This window comes from Ursus americanus, chromosome 4, assembly GCF_024610735.1.
Source record: "Ursus americanus isolate L20-20 chromosome 4, mUrsAme1.1.p, whole genome shotgun sequence".
Taxonomy (NCBI): Eukaryota; Metazoa; Chordata; class Mammalia; order Carnivora; family Ursidae; genus Ursus; species Ursus americanus.
In genome coordinates this window covers 46,811,040-46,824,680 of record NC_142130.1, presented here as the reverse complement: position 1 = coordinate 46,824,680, position 13,641 = coordinate 46,811,040, and the positions used below count along the sequence as shown (strand labels likewise).

Below are 13,641 nucleotides of genomic sequence, written 5' to 3'. Positions count from 1 at the left end.
AAAAGGTACAATCTTCTAGGGGTGCCTGAATGACTCAGTCAGTTGAGTGTCCAACTCTTGATTTTGGCTCAGGTCATGATCTCAGGGTTGTGGGATTGAGCCTCACGTTGGGCTCCAAATTCAGTGGGGAGTCTGCTTGAGGTTCTCTCTCTCCTACTCCCTCTGCCCCTTCCCACTATGCCCTCTCTCTCTCAAATAAATGAACCTAAATAAAATAAACAAATGGTGCAAACTTCCAGTTATAAAATAATAAGAGATGGGAATACAATGTGCAATATAGGAAATATAGTTAATAATATGTAACAACTTTGTATGATGACAGATGACAGCTAGATTTATCATGGTGAGCACTTCATAACATATATAAATGTTGAATCACTATGTTGTACACTTGAACTAATATAACAGTGTATGTCCACTATGCTTCAATTTAAAAAAAGAACATTGACAAAATTCACTATCTTTTTAAGATAAAAACTCTCAACAGATTAGGTATAGAAGGAATGTCCCTCAACACGATGAAGGCCATTATGTCAAGCCCACAGCTAATATCGTATTCAATACTGAAAAGTTAAAAGCTTTTATTCAAGATCAGGAAAAAGACAAGGATGCCTACTCATCACTTCTATTCAACATTGTACTGGAAGTCATAGTTAGAGCAATTAGATATGAAGAAAAATAAATAGCATCCAAATCAGAAAGGAAGAAGTAAAAAAAAAAAATTCTGGTTTGCAGATGACATGATAGTATATATGGAAAACCTAAAGACTCCACCAAGAAACTTGCTAGAACTAATCAACAAATTCAGTAAGGACAAAGGATACAAAATCAACATACTAAAATCAATTGCATTTCTGCCACTAACAATGAACTGTCTGAAAGAAAAATTAAGAAAGAAATCTCATTTACGGTAACATCAAAAACAATAAAATACTTTGGATTAAATTTAACCACAGAGGTAAAAGTCTTATATACTGAAAACAATAAGACACTGATGAAAGAAATTGAAAAGATACTAAATAAATGGAAGGATATCCTACATTCTTGGGTTGGATGAATTAATATTTTTTAAATGTCCATACTACTCAAGCAATCCACAGATTCAATGCAAAAGTAGTACAGAAAACAATCTCCAAATTTGTATGGAACTACAGAAGACCCTGAAAAGCCAAAACTATCTTGAAAAAGAAGAAAAAAGCTGAAGGCATCAGACTTCTGATTTCAAAATATATTACAAAGCTATAGTAATTAAAACAGTATGATAATGGCATAAAGAGAGACACACAGACCACTGGAATAGAATAGAAAGCCCAGAAATAAACCCACTCAACTAATATTTGACAAGGGTACCAAGAACACACAATGGGGAAAGGACAGTCTCTTCAATATGTGGTGCTGGAAAAATTGTATGTCCACATGCAAAAATATGAAACTGGGCCCTATCTTACACCACTTAAAAATTAACTCAAAATGGGTTAAAGTCTTAACCATAAGTCCTGAAACCATAAAACTCATAGAAGAAAACATAGGGAAAAAGTTTTTTTTTTATTATTATATGTTAGTCACCATACCATACATCATTAGTTTTTGATGTAGTGTTCCATGAGTCATTGTTTGCGTATAACACCCAGTGCACCAGGGAATACTTGTCCTCCTTAATGCCCATCATGGGGCTAGCCCATCCCCCCAGCCCCCTCCCCTCTGAAACCCTCAGTTTATTTCCCAGAGTCCACAGTCTCTCATGGTTCATTCCCCTTTCTGTTTACTCCCCCCCTTCATTATTCCCTTCCTTCTCTTACCGATCTCCCTGCTATTCCTTATATTGAGTGAAACCATATGATAATTGTCTTTCTCTGCTTGACTTATTTCACTTAGCATAATCTCCACTCCCATCCATATTGCTGCAAATGTTGGGTAATCATTCTTTCTGATGGCTGAGTAATAATGGAAAATCTTCTTGACACTGGTCTATTTTGGATATGACACCAAAAGCACAGATAATAAAAGCAAACAAACAACAACAACAAAAATCAAACAAAAAACAAGTGGGATGACATCAAACTGAAAAGCTTCTGCACAGCAAAGAAAACAATCAACAAGATGAAAAGGCAACATACAGGAGGAGGAAAATATCTGCAAACCACGTATCTGATAAAGGCTTAATACCTAAAATATGCAAGGAACTCACACAAGTCGATAGCATAAACAAACAAACAAAAACCTTATACTCTGATAATAAAATGGGTAGAGGACCTGAATAGACAGTTGGCCAAAGGACATGAAAAGATGCTAATCATCAGGGAAATGTAAGTCAAAAGCACAGTATCACTCCCCCCAAGTAGGATGGTTATTATCAAAAAGAGAAGAAATAACACATGTTGATGAAGATATGGAGAAAAGGGAACCCTCATGCACTGTTGGTGGGAATGTAAATTGGTACAGCCATTATGGAAAACAGTATGGAGGTTTGTCAAAATATTAAAAATAGAACTACTATATGACCCAGAAATCCCACTTGTGGATGGATATACATTTGAAGGAAATGATATCAGTACCTTAAAGAAATACGGGCACTCTCATGTTCACTACAGCATTATTCCGAATAGCCAAGATACAAAAATATGGAACCTCTATGTCCATTGGTGGATGAATGGTTTAAAAAAATATGATTAGATAATGCAATATTATCCAGCCATAAAACGTTAGACATCCTGCCATCTGCAACATGAATGAACCTAAAAGCCATTAGGCAAAGTGAAATAAGCCAGAGAAAAACAAACACTGTATGATATCATTCATATGTAGAAATCTAAAAAAATAAAGTTGGGCTCATAGAAACAAAGTAGAACGGTGGTTGCTAGCGGCTATAGGGTAGGGTGAATGGGGAGATGTTGGCCAAAGGGTACAGGCTTTCAGTAATAAGGTGAGTAAGTTCTGAGGATCTAATGTATGGCATGGCAGCTATGATTATAGTAGTACCATGCTGTATACTTGAAATTTGCTAGGAGAGCAGATCTTAAGCATTCTACCTCCACACGTATGCAAAATGGTAACTGTGTGAGGTGAAGGATGTGTTGATTAACTTGATTGTGGTCAGAAATTCACAATGCATATGTATATCAAATCATCATGTGTACATCTTAAGTATATACCATTATTTTCTGTCAATTATATCCTAATAGAGCTGGAAAAAAAATTGTCTGTTGTACTCTGGCAAGAAATAGCAAAATTAGTAATAATCATTCATTATATTAAGTTGGCTTTGGCTAATGGTGTGGTATATAATTATGGACATTTGGTTATTATATATGTGGCTTCAATAACTGATGTTTTTGTTAATGCTTTGTTAATGTCTTGATGATGGTTTTTAAATTGCCCTTTTATCCAGAAATCAATTAAAAGAGGTAAAACTTCAAAATTTGAAAAGTACTTGATTTTTAAAAATACATCTTAAATACTTCCACCCACCTATAAAGAATACTATGAAGATAACCCAAGCTTTATTAATTCCAAAATTATATTAGTATCCTCCAAGTATTCTGATCTAAAAATTCAGCTTATTTTGTAAACAGGAAATGGCTACAAGCACACGGATAATATTCAAAATTATAGAAGAATACATATCTTGAGGTTTTTGCTTGAATAATCAACAAACTTGTTAAATTAGTGGAATAATCAGGGATTAATGCACACAGAATTAAAGTCCTAATTTCTAGAACGAGTATCTGAGAACTGAAAATTTAATTTACTGCAAGCTATGTGCGGAGTACTTTATTCAGAAGATTCCAAATGTTTAAATTAATCTGATTAATTTTTCAGGAGCCTTTTAAAACTTGGAAAAAATAACAGGAACTGCTGCGATAACTTACTAAACATTTGCCAAACACCAGTAACTAAAAGAGCAGTTCACACAGACTCTGCCACTTAAAAAGAGGAGAAAGGCGAAACCCTCCTAGATGTCAGTTTCATATCTATTCACAGAATGTACGAAGACATCCAGGGAATCAATTAGCCGAGAGGAGAAGTAATAGAATTCAGTAATAAGCTACCAAAGCAAAGCTTTGATGGTTTCAATCAAAATAAGGAAGGCTAACACAGTTACGAAATCAAAGCACCAGGAAAATCATATGATGAAGGTGCTTAAATCAGGTCCCTGACTTCAGGCAGTTCTGCAACTAAACAGATGATTACATTCTATTTTGAAAGATCTCCTGAGATAGAAATTACACATCCATTCTCAGGGGATTATAAATCATGCCTCCTGCTCTGTTGACATCGTCCTGTTTATCATTACCCCTCATTCTTAGCTAAGCCAGACATCAGACCCTTCCCTAAGCTGATCCATGCGTGAGCACTGATCATTTATATTCATGATGCAGTCAGTTGGGTAGGGATGGCAAACCAGTTTCAACCAACATACCAACCCCAATCAGTTCATAGTGAGACCTGTACGCTCTTGAGGACAATCGTGAGGCCAATGGCCACTTACAAGGGAGAGCTGCTATGGCGGCTTAGAGAGTCACCAGGGCACCTGACAAGAGCTGCTCCATAACCACTTCCCCAAGGACTCCACTTGAACTGATGGACAGCAAAGCAAGAGGTCTTCAGTGCCGGTGAAGCTGCTTACGGCCCCATTGATTGCCTTGGCTCCTGGGTGGAGTAGAGTGGGCAAGTCTCACTTCACCGGGACGGTCAGTGGCAGAAGTAGGTGAAAGCCACGGCCAGAATGTTTTCACTTCACTCAACTGTGAGCACAGCAGGCTCCGGGCAAAGCTCCAGGAACCTAAGGAATGGGTCCAACTCCTTGGAAGCGTCAACTTCATTACCTCACCTGGCAACATCGCATCATTTTCTCTCATTCTGTATCAGTGTTTTCCCACGAGAAGCTCCTTAAGCCTCAAAATAAGTTCAGAACCACTAGCTCCCCACCCCGGACCTGAGAAAATACATGACAAAAAAATAAACTGAATTCAGTAACACTCCTGTGTGATTCTAGATTTTACCACCCAAACTACACCTATACATACTGGAAAAACTGTAGCATATGTATGTATAAGGTACAATGTCATTGTAGACAATTATTGGTAGACAGGGATTCGAAGATTCCAAACCATTCTCTAAAGTCCCCTAGGGCTGCCTGGCTCCCAGCTCCAAAACACGCCGCTGTGTGCACTGGACACTAGAAGGAAGAGGGTTAGGGGCCCCATGACAACAAGCCTTCAAACACAAAACTGAAGAAAGGTTTCTTCTGTGTCTTCCCTCAGGAAGAAAGAACTTTTGCTTTCTCTTTTTAGGTTATATTTTTATTTAATCATTTTCACTGCTTTTCTTGCATACACTCAACTTTTCTAATTCCCTCTGTAATGAGGAAATTAAAATTAGACATAATAATCTAATCTAAAGCATAGTGCTAGAGTTCTGTGTCATTACGGGCAATTGCCTAGCTGGCCAGCTCACTCTCCCAAATATCTGGGTTAGCAAAGTTTATCTTTCCACCAGGACTTACTTTACTCAGACATACACAAAGCCTGCTGACTTAATGTCCTCAGAAATCCAAAGATTCCATCACTTCTTTTTTTTCCCCTTATATCCCCGACTTTATTCAGTGGCACATTCACAGCAGGGATGGGGGTAGACACAAGATGGGGCCTGATCTGTCCTGGAGTCCTGGGTTCACCGTACATCATGCACTATGGACAGGAGGGAGCTCAGGGGGGCTCAGTGGCTCCAGCAGAAGCCTGTGTACCAGGGAGGAGGCAGTAAGTGCCTGGATCTTCCTAGCCCAGGCCCACAATGGGAGGGGCTAATCCCGGGCTGAGGTTGAGGGGCGGGGTGGGGGACACAAGTGTATGCTCCAGAAGGGCCGAGTGGCCAAGCCCTTACCCAGGGCACAAGTCCACAGGGCAGGCTGGAGGGGCACTCTGGATGTAGAGCTGTGCCCCTCTTCCTTTTCCCCTCTGGTGAGGGAAACAAGGGTTCTGGGCTGGGCCAAGCAGCTACCCCATCCTGCCCCATCCTATGCTTGGCCAATCAGAATGGCGATGTCTGCTTGACAATGAAGGCTTGATATGCAAATACCTTCATGATGCTGACATTGTTAACAGTCATCAATGCCTGTGTGTTACAGGCTGAGGCCCTCGTTCTTGTCTACAAGTCCATTCTTAGGCCAGCAGCCCATGGCGAACCTGCAAGCCTTTTTCAGATTAATCCACTGCTTGAAGCAGTCTGCCACTGGCAAACCCAAGTACTGGCACTGGCCCAGGAGCAGGACTTTCAATCCCGGTCTCCGCAAGTGACAAAAATTGACTTGACGTTTGGATGACCCTCTCCAGCACTTGCTGCAGGCTTGGCAGGCCATCCACCACAGCTTGAATAACCCCAGTGAGCTCTGGACGGAATGGAGTAAGCTGTGGGTGCACTATGGGCTGGATATAATCGATCTCCATGGTCTGACCATCTAGCTTCAGGATGGGGAACTTGATGATTTCCTCCATGCACTCTGACCCTGGCCGACACAACCTACTTTCTGTGTTAATGCAACTTATGTTTAATTCTGCCTGCATTGTTTCAGGTTCAGTCATTAAGATGTAACCTACTCTTCTTTACTAAGGCACACATAAGTGGACTAATAGAGTTCTGAGGTCACGCTTCTGTATGGCAAGGGAAATCAGACTGGAAAAATAAGAGTATATTTAATTCCAGACAAAAGAAGGCTGCCAGGCTTTTTAGTATTTTATTTGCAATATAGGTAAGATCCTCTGAGATATTTTAGCATGAAAATTCATTGTAGATGTAAAAAATGTCATTATCATGATAATACAAGTGCAGTCAGAAAGAAAAGGAAGCCTAAGTACTGTGGATGGTGATAATTTCAATTACCAGGTGAAAGCAGTGTAAATGGATAAAATCTAAGAATGTGATTTTTTTTAAAACAGAAATCAATCCAATAAACTCCTGAACCATCCTGCTATTTGCTGAGAACTGGCATGAAGTAATGATTTTAAGCAGAGTACATATTTATGCCATATAAGTCAGGCAAATGTCTCTATCATTTTTATTGTTTTATCTCTAATCAAGCTTTTATTCAATACTTTTGTCAGAAATTAGACATAATAATCTAATCTAAAGATTCTACATTGTTTCTGTCAAACAGTAAAACACAAACTAACACAAGTGACCAAATGGAAGATGAAAAATTTTTTCTTTATAGAAGTCTTAGAGCTGATAAATGATAAAAATATGATAGAATTAGAATAGAAGATTTTGGAACTCCTAAGGGATCTAAGCATTGATCACTAACTGCTAATGTCATTAAAAGAGAGAGAACTGGACAACCTGACAGTAGAACACAATACTACCTATGAAGCATCTTGACAAAAAAACAAATGAAAAAAACACCAGGTCTGAATTTGGTCAAGCTGCTAGCTTCTACCAATTTGCATAAAAATCAACAGAATGAAAGAACCTGTTAAGCCATATCCAGCAATGCAGCAAGCAAAATTTAGAGCATGTGAATACTATGAAACAACCAGCCCAGTTTTTCCTACAAATAAATTGCAAGGAAAAAAAAGGGAGAAAGAGAAATATGGAGATAGGTAAGAAGGACCATGAATTATATTATGACAGGAGATAATGAGAAATATAACAACAGACTGGATATTTTATGGTATTAAGGAAGTACTGATAATTTTTAGGTGTTATATTCATACTGTGATTATGTTTTTAAACAGAGTTCTTTCCTTTAAAAATATATGATAAATACATTTGACATAATTATATAATGTCTGGAATTTTCTTCATAATCTAGCTGTTGAGGAGTAGGAGGAATATAGATGACACGAGTTTGCCCAGGAGTTGATAACTGTTGAGGTTGGATAAATGGATTTATGGGTTCCATTATATTCTCTTTAATTCTGTCTAATTTCACAATTTGCCATATGTTATTAGTTTGCTAGGGCTGCCATAACAGCAACAACAACAAAAACCAGACTGGGTGGCGTAAACAACGGAAACTTACTTCCTCACATCATCTTTTCTCTGCGCACAGCCATCCCTGGGCTCTTTCTGTCCAAATTTCCTCTTCTTGTAAGGACACTGGTCAGACTGGATTAGGCCTCACTCAAAGGGCATCATTTTAACTTCATCACCTTTACAAAGGCCCTGTCTCCAAATACAGTCACATTCTGAGGTACTAGGGATTAGGACTAAAACATATGAATTCTGACAAAACAATTTGGTCCGTAATACCAAAATGAAAAATTTCAAAATAAAACATAAGGGTTGCCTGGGTGGTTCATTCAGTTAAGTGTCTGACTTTGGCTCAGGTCATAATCTCAGGGTCCTGGAACCCAGCCCTGGGTCGGGCTCCATGCTCAGTGGGGAGTCTGCTTCTCCCTCTGCCTGCCACTCCCCCTGCTCATGCTCTCTCTCTCATATAAATAAAGTCTTTTTAAAAAAATAACATAATATTGAAAATATATTTTTAAATGAAATAGAATACATAAAATCTGTAACTTCAAAAACTGAAGAGATATGAATTATTTCTTGACCTACATCTCCAAATAAACTTGTCTCATAGTCTCACCTTTCAATATTTATATAGACCTCCTCACTCAACATGTATCCCTAGCAGAAATGCTGCATTTCATTTTTCTTGTAGTGCCTTTCTGAGATCATAGAGACTGAAGCACATCATAAGAAAACAGTATTTGTCATCAGTAGCTAACTATAGCTATTAGAGTGCTATGGACTGAATGTTTGCATCCCTAGTAAATTCATATGTTGAAGTTTAATCCCCAGTGTGATGGTCTTTGGCAGTGGGGTCTTTGGGAGGTAATTAGGTCATGTGAGCAGAGTCCTCATGATGGGATTAGTGCCCTTACGAGAGCTGCCTCACTCTCTTTTTACCGGGTGAGGATATAAGAAGTCAGCAGTCTGCAAACTAGAAGGCAGAATGTGACCATACCGGGACCCTGATCTTGGACTTCCAGCCTCCAGAACTGTGAGAAATATATTTATGCTGTTCATTAGCCACCAGTTTATAGTATTTCGTTACAGTAGCCCAACCTAAGACGTAAAGCATTATCTATTTTTTAAATAACTATTCATCTAACAAATATTACCTCTCATTTTCAAAATTATACACAGAGAAATTGACGTGAGCGAGATGACAGCCTACCTAGGAAGATTTGTAACTGATTAATTTATTTATCCAGTATCCCATTTCTACCTCAGTGGAGGTCGTCAGTGGAGGGCCAAGTGCTTGATTTTTCTATCCTATGCAACAGGACTTAAATGAAATCATAGAGAAAATACGGCCCAAACTTATCTGGAAAAATAGCATATTAGTTAGGAGTCAACAAGAGATTCATGAAAGGATAGGCCTAATAAGGTGATAGCATGTAATAGGACTAAATGTATGATTCTAGTCTAGGGTCCAAAAACACTGGAAAAAAATATAGGAGATGTATGGCTTAACAAGAATACACATTAAAAATTTTATTAAGAATTTTAATTGGCAATAAAGACACTGAAAGTCAATAATGTGCTTACTGAGAGTTAATATATCAGGCTGCATCAGTAGAATCACAACAACTTAAGAAGAAAAGAGATGATGATCCCATTTTATTCAAGGCTGGGTTTCATCTGAAATTTTTGTTTCTACGTGACCAGCACACTTTATAAACTATGACATTAAGCTGGTGAATATATTTAACACCCATCAAAGGAAGAATAGCAACAGAACCTGGAAATGTTAGGATAAAATAAGGCTGAAGAGAGACAGAAAGGCTGTCTTCAAGTACCTGGGGGGCTGTCATTTGGAAAGGCTTCAGGCCTATCCTTTATGGCCCCAAGAGGGGAAACTTTTGTTGACCTGGCTAACTCCTCCGCATCCTTAGGAAACATCACTTCCTCAAGGAGGCCTCTCGCTCCTGAGCGCTGGCTGCTGCCTTCTTCTCTGTTGGGCACCAATCCCATTTCTAATTGTCAAATGGTGTTAGCCTGCTAGACCGCAAACTCCCAGAGAGGATGGACCACGTCTGACGGGCTCGTCCTAGAACACTCTGTGCCTACCATAGGTAAGTGAATGAAACAACATGTGACAAACAGATTTGACTTTGATACAAACATGTATTTTTCTAATACAGCTGTGCAGAGACTCACAGGCTGCCCCAAGAAGTAGCCATTTTTCTTTCACAGGAAACCCTCGCTGGGGCTTAAAAAGGTGGTCCACTTGCCTGGGGCAGGGGTGGGTGAGGTAGACGAGATTAAAGCATCAGGGGGGTGACTAGCTTAGGTGATTTTTAGCCTCCTTACTCCCCTTAAGGCCCTATCATTTGAGTTCTGCTAGGACAGGTTATGCTTATTATGCCCCAGATTTCACATAGCACATTAGCTGGTATTCTCATCCAGTTTAGAAAAGTTTAGAATAAATTTCTATGTCATTCCTTCCGTTCAAATGCAAATTTCATTTGATTTTTTTTTCTATCTTTTCCTTCTTCTCTCCCTACTCCAGAAAGCTGATGATCAATATTTCCATTTCACTGTAAGGATGCATAAAGCTTCAGGAAACATAGCAGCACACAGTGAGGTGCGGTCAGACTAAAGACAAAAGAAATACATCTGAGGTTCTTAGCATCAACTGTGCCAAACATAAATGCAGATTTGATAAATGACAAAGTCATTACCTCTCCATTTCCCTTTCTGTGGATCTGATTTTTACAAGGCCTCAATTTTCCATAGAAACAGATCAGATTTATAGCCAATACAAAGATTGCATCTTTTATTTATAAGGCAAAAATCTACCCAAATACTTTTCAATACTGGCTTTTAGAGCATTAGGCAAGAATTAGATAACTTTGGTTATTCCTGTGGGAATTAATACACAAAGACCTTGAAGGTCGATCTTCTCAGCACAGTTCCTGAAACTATAAATTCTGACCTCGATTACTTGATTCAGTTTGATAAGGAAGTTTTGGGATGAGGTCATCATATATGTGAACAAATACACATGCTCGCTCTCCTTTCTCCACTCCCTGACTTCGTTCTTGAGGAACACCTTTTGTAAAAGCACCCTCAGCCCGGAATCAATTCATAGGCAATTACGAAATTAAGAAAACAACATGGTATTAACTAATAATAATTAAAATGCAAACTAACTTTTTTTTTTTTTTTTTGCTTTAACTATTTCTGGGGGCGAAAGGACACCACACTTCTACTCAATTAAGAAAAACATTTTTACAGTCTTGAGGTCTTTTATTTTCTTTACATTTATCACGCCGTGAAGTCCTAGGGAATGGGTTCCGGCAGTTCGAGCTCCTTTCCATTGGTTGGTTCTCACAAAGTGTGCTTCTCTGGGTGGGACAGGCTGGCGCTTCCGCTGAACCCAAATACCCTTCTCTTTGGCTTCCTTCTTTTTCTGATCATTTTCCTTCACCCGCTTCAGGAAGCTCTCTCGGCTCTTTGAGTGTTTAATATGCTCAATGCGCACATTAATTCTCTTGGCAAGAATCTTGCCCTTAACTTGTTTATAACAATGCCAACAGCAGGCTGAGTAACACTGTAGACTCTTCCAGTTATGCCGTGATAATATTTGTGGGCATTCCTTTTTGAACAGTGCCCATTCCTTTGATGTCCACAATATCACCTTTCTTGTAGATTCACATGTTATGTGGCCAAAGGAACAACACCATGTTTTCTAAAAGGCCTAGAGAACACATAGCAGGTACCTCTCCTCTTTCCCTTTGTATTGGTCATTTCGGCGATTTACTGGAAGATGGCAATTCCAGCCAAAAGGCCAAACCTAACTTATTGTGAATCTTAGTATATCCACTGAAAAGTTTCTGAAAAAATTAGGCTGAGATAGGGTTGGGGAATTACACATGGGGGGAAAGCAGACAAGTGACACCCAAAAGTTAAGAGTACAGTTGTTAGGAGGGCACCCCCACACCAGGAAAATGGGCTTTCAGAGAGCCCTCCCCAGAACAGGACTCAATACGACTATCCTGAGGAAGTGTGGGCTGGATGGAGATCATTTCTTTCACCTTTGAGTTTCACATCTCTTTCTGAGATTATTCCTTATTGCAAGGACAAGCGAGACAAGAAAGAGGTTACAGAGAAACTATGAGAATGGAGAAGTCACACCATTTTCAAATGCTTAATGCTTTTTCTTTTGCACTATGTCATGCTAGCATTTCAAGACCAGAGAGTAGATCCTTGACTTATATCTCACTCTGATAGCCCTCTGTTTTCTACAGCTTTAAGTATAACCTGCCAAGTAAGGTACTCATTCCTACATTCAGTATAACTTCAGACATGTCTATGAGAAAAAAACACACGTGGAAAAAGTATGTCTATGCTAAGCAAATGGTACATGGATATACTCTACAGAGCCGTGCTTCTCCAACTCAAACGTGCCTACAGATCACCGGCCATCTTGCTGACATGCAGACTGCAGGCCAGCAGGTCTGAGACGCTGCCTATCTAACGAGCTCTCAGGCAATGCTGACGCTGCTCACACTGAGTACATTTCAGACCCTGACACGAAAACCCGGCGCCCGCACCTTCATTCCCGCTCTGCTTTTTCTCCCGAGTTCCTGTATTCTTCCTGTTTCACTGCTGTAAGAAAATTTCAGCACTCAGCTAAGTGAGTGCAAAAGAAAAGAAAATATTCTAAAATCACAACTTCAAGGAGAGCAGCAAGATTTCAAGTTGTCTCAGGGGTAGAGACATAATTTTTGATATGCATGAATTATACATACTTCATGCAAATCATTGAACACAGTAGCCTATTTCTTTCCATAAATGAAGCCCTATGTCTGCATAACTTAAAGGAAGTTTATTTCATTAATGCACAGCACACCATCTCATTGTTCAGGTATCTCTGGGTAATGAAGTGGTCTGAATAAGCCAAATTTTTCAGATAAATAAAGTTTATCTTAAAGTTTTGGAATATATACGCACCCTGCTCGGCTGGGAGCCTGCTTCTTCCTCTCCCTCTGCTCCTCCCCACTGCTCATGCACTCGCTCACTCTCATAAATAAATAAATAACATTTTTAAAAGGGGGGGGGTGCACCTGGGTGACTCAGTTGAGCATCTACCTTTGGCTCGGGTCATGACTCTGGGGTCCTGGGATCTAACCCTGCGTCAGGCTCCCTGCTCAGCAGGAACCCTACTTCTCCCTCTCCCTCTGCTCTTCGCCCCTGCTCACACGCTCACATGCTCTGTCATAAATAAATAACTAGGATATTTCTTAAAAAGTTTCCGAATATATTTATTTCAATGATTTTTAATCGAAATCTTCATTAACATATTCTAAACTTGTCAGCCTTACAAAACAAGGTTTAACACACATCTACAATTATCCAGGGTCAACAATGATTATGCGATGGCATGATATATCAATGCTATGGGAGCTTCTCAGGTCTGTATGGAACTACGTGTTCCTTCCCACACAGCAGAGTCTTGGAGTGGCCCCCTAGGCCTTCCTCAAGCAAACTTCTGCTTCCTTCCTCCATGATCAGCTCTCTTTCTGCTGACTGCCCTTCTCTCTTAGTTTTTAATCTGTTGCTTTATTTTTCACATAATATTCTGGAGAAGATTCTGAGACTGGCTCCCTTCTCATTTCTCTTATTTATTAT

General features: G+C 39.3%; 1 protein-coding gene and 2 pseudogenes across 1 annotated transcript in view; all 3 read right to left on the bottom strand.

Annotated features, from left to right (window-relative positions):
• Positions 1 to 13,641, bottom strand: part of MORC1 (MORC family CW-type zinc finger 1) — a 157,536-nt gene that overhangs the window by 82,224 nt on the left and 61,671 nt on the right. The gene's annotated exons all lie outside the window — the stretch shown is intronic.
• On the bottom strand, positions 6,031 to 6,485 carry LOC123784303 (ERI1 exoribonuclease 3 pseudogene; annotated as a pseudogene).
• LOC148110245 (large ribosomal subunit protein eL21 pseudogene) lies at positions 11,216 to 11,757 on the bottom strand (annotated as a pseudogene).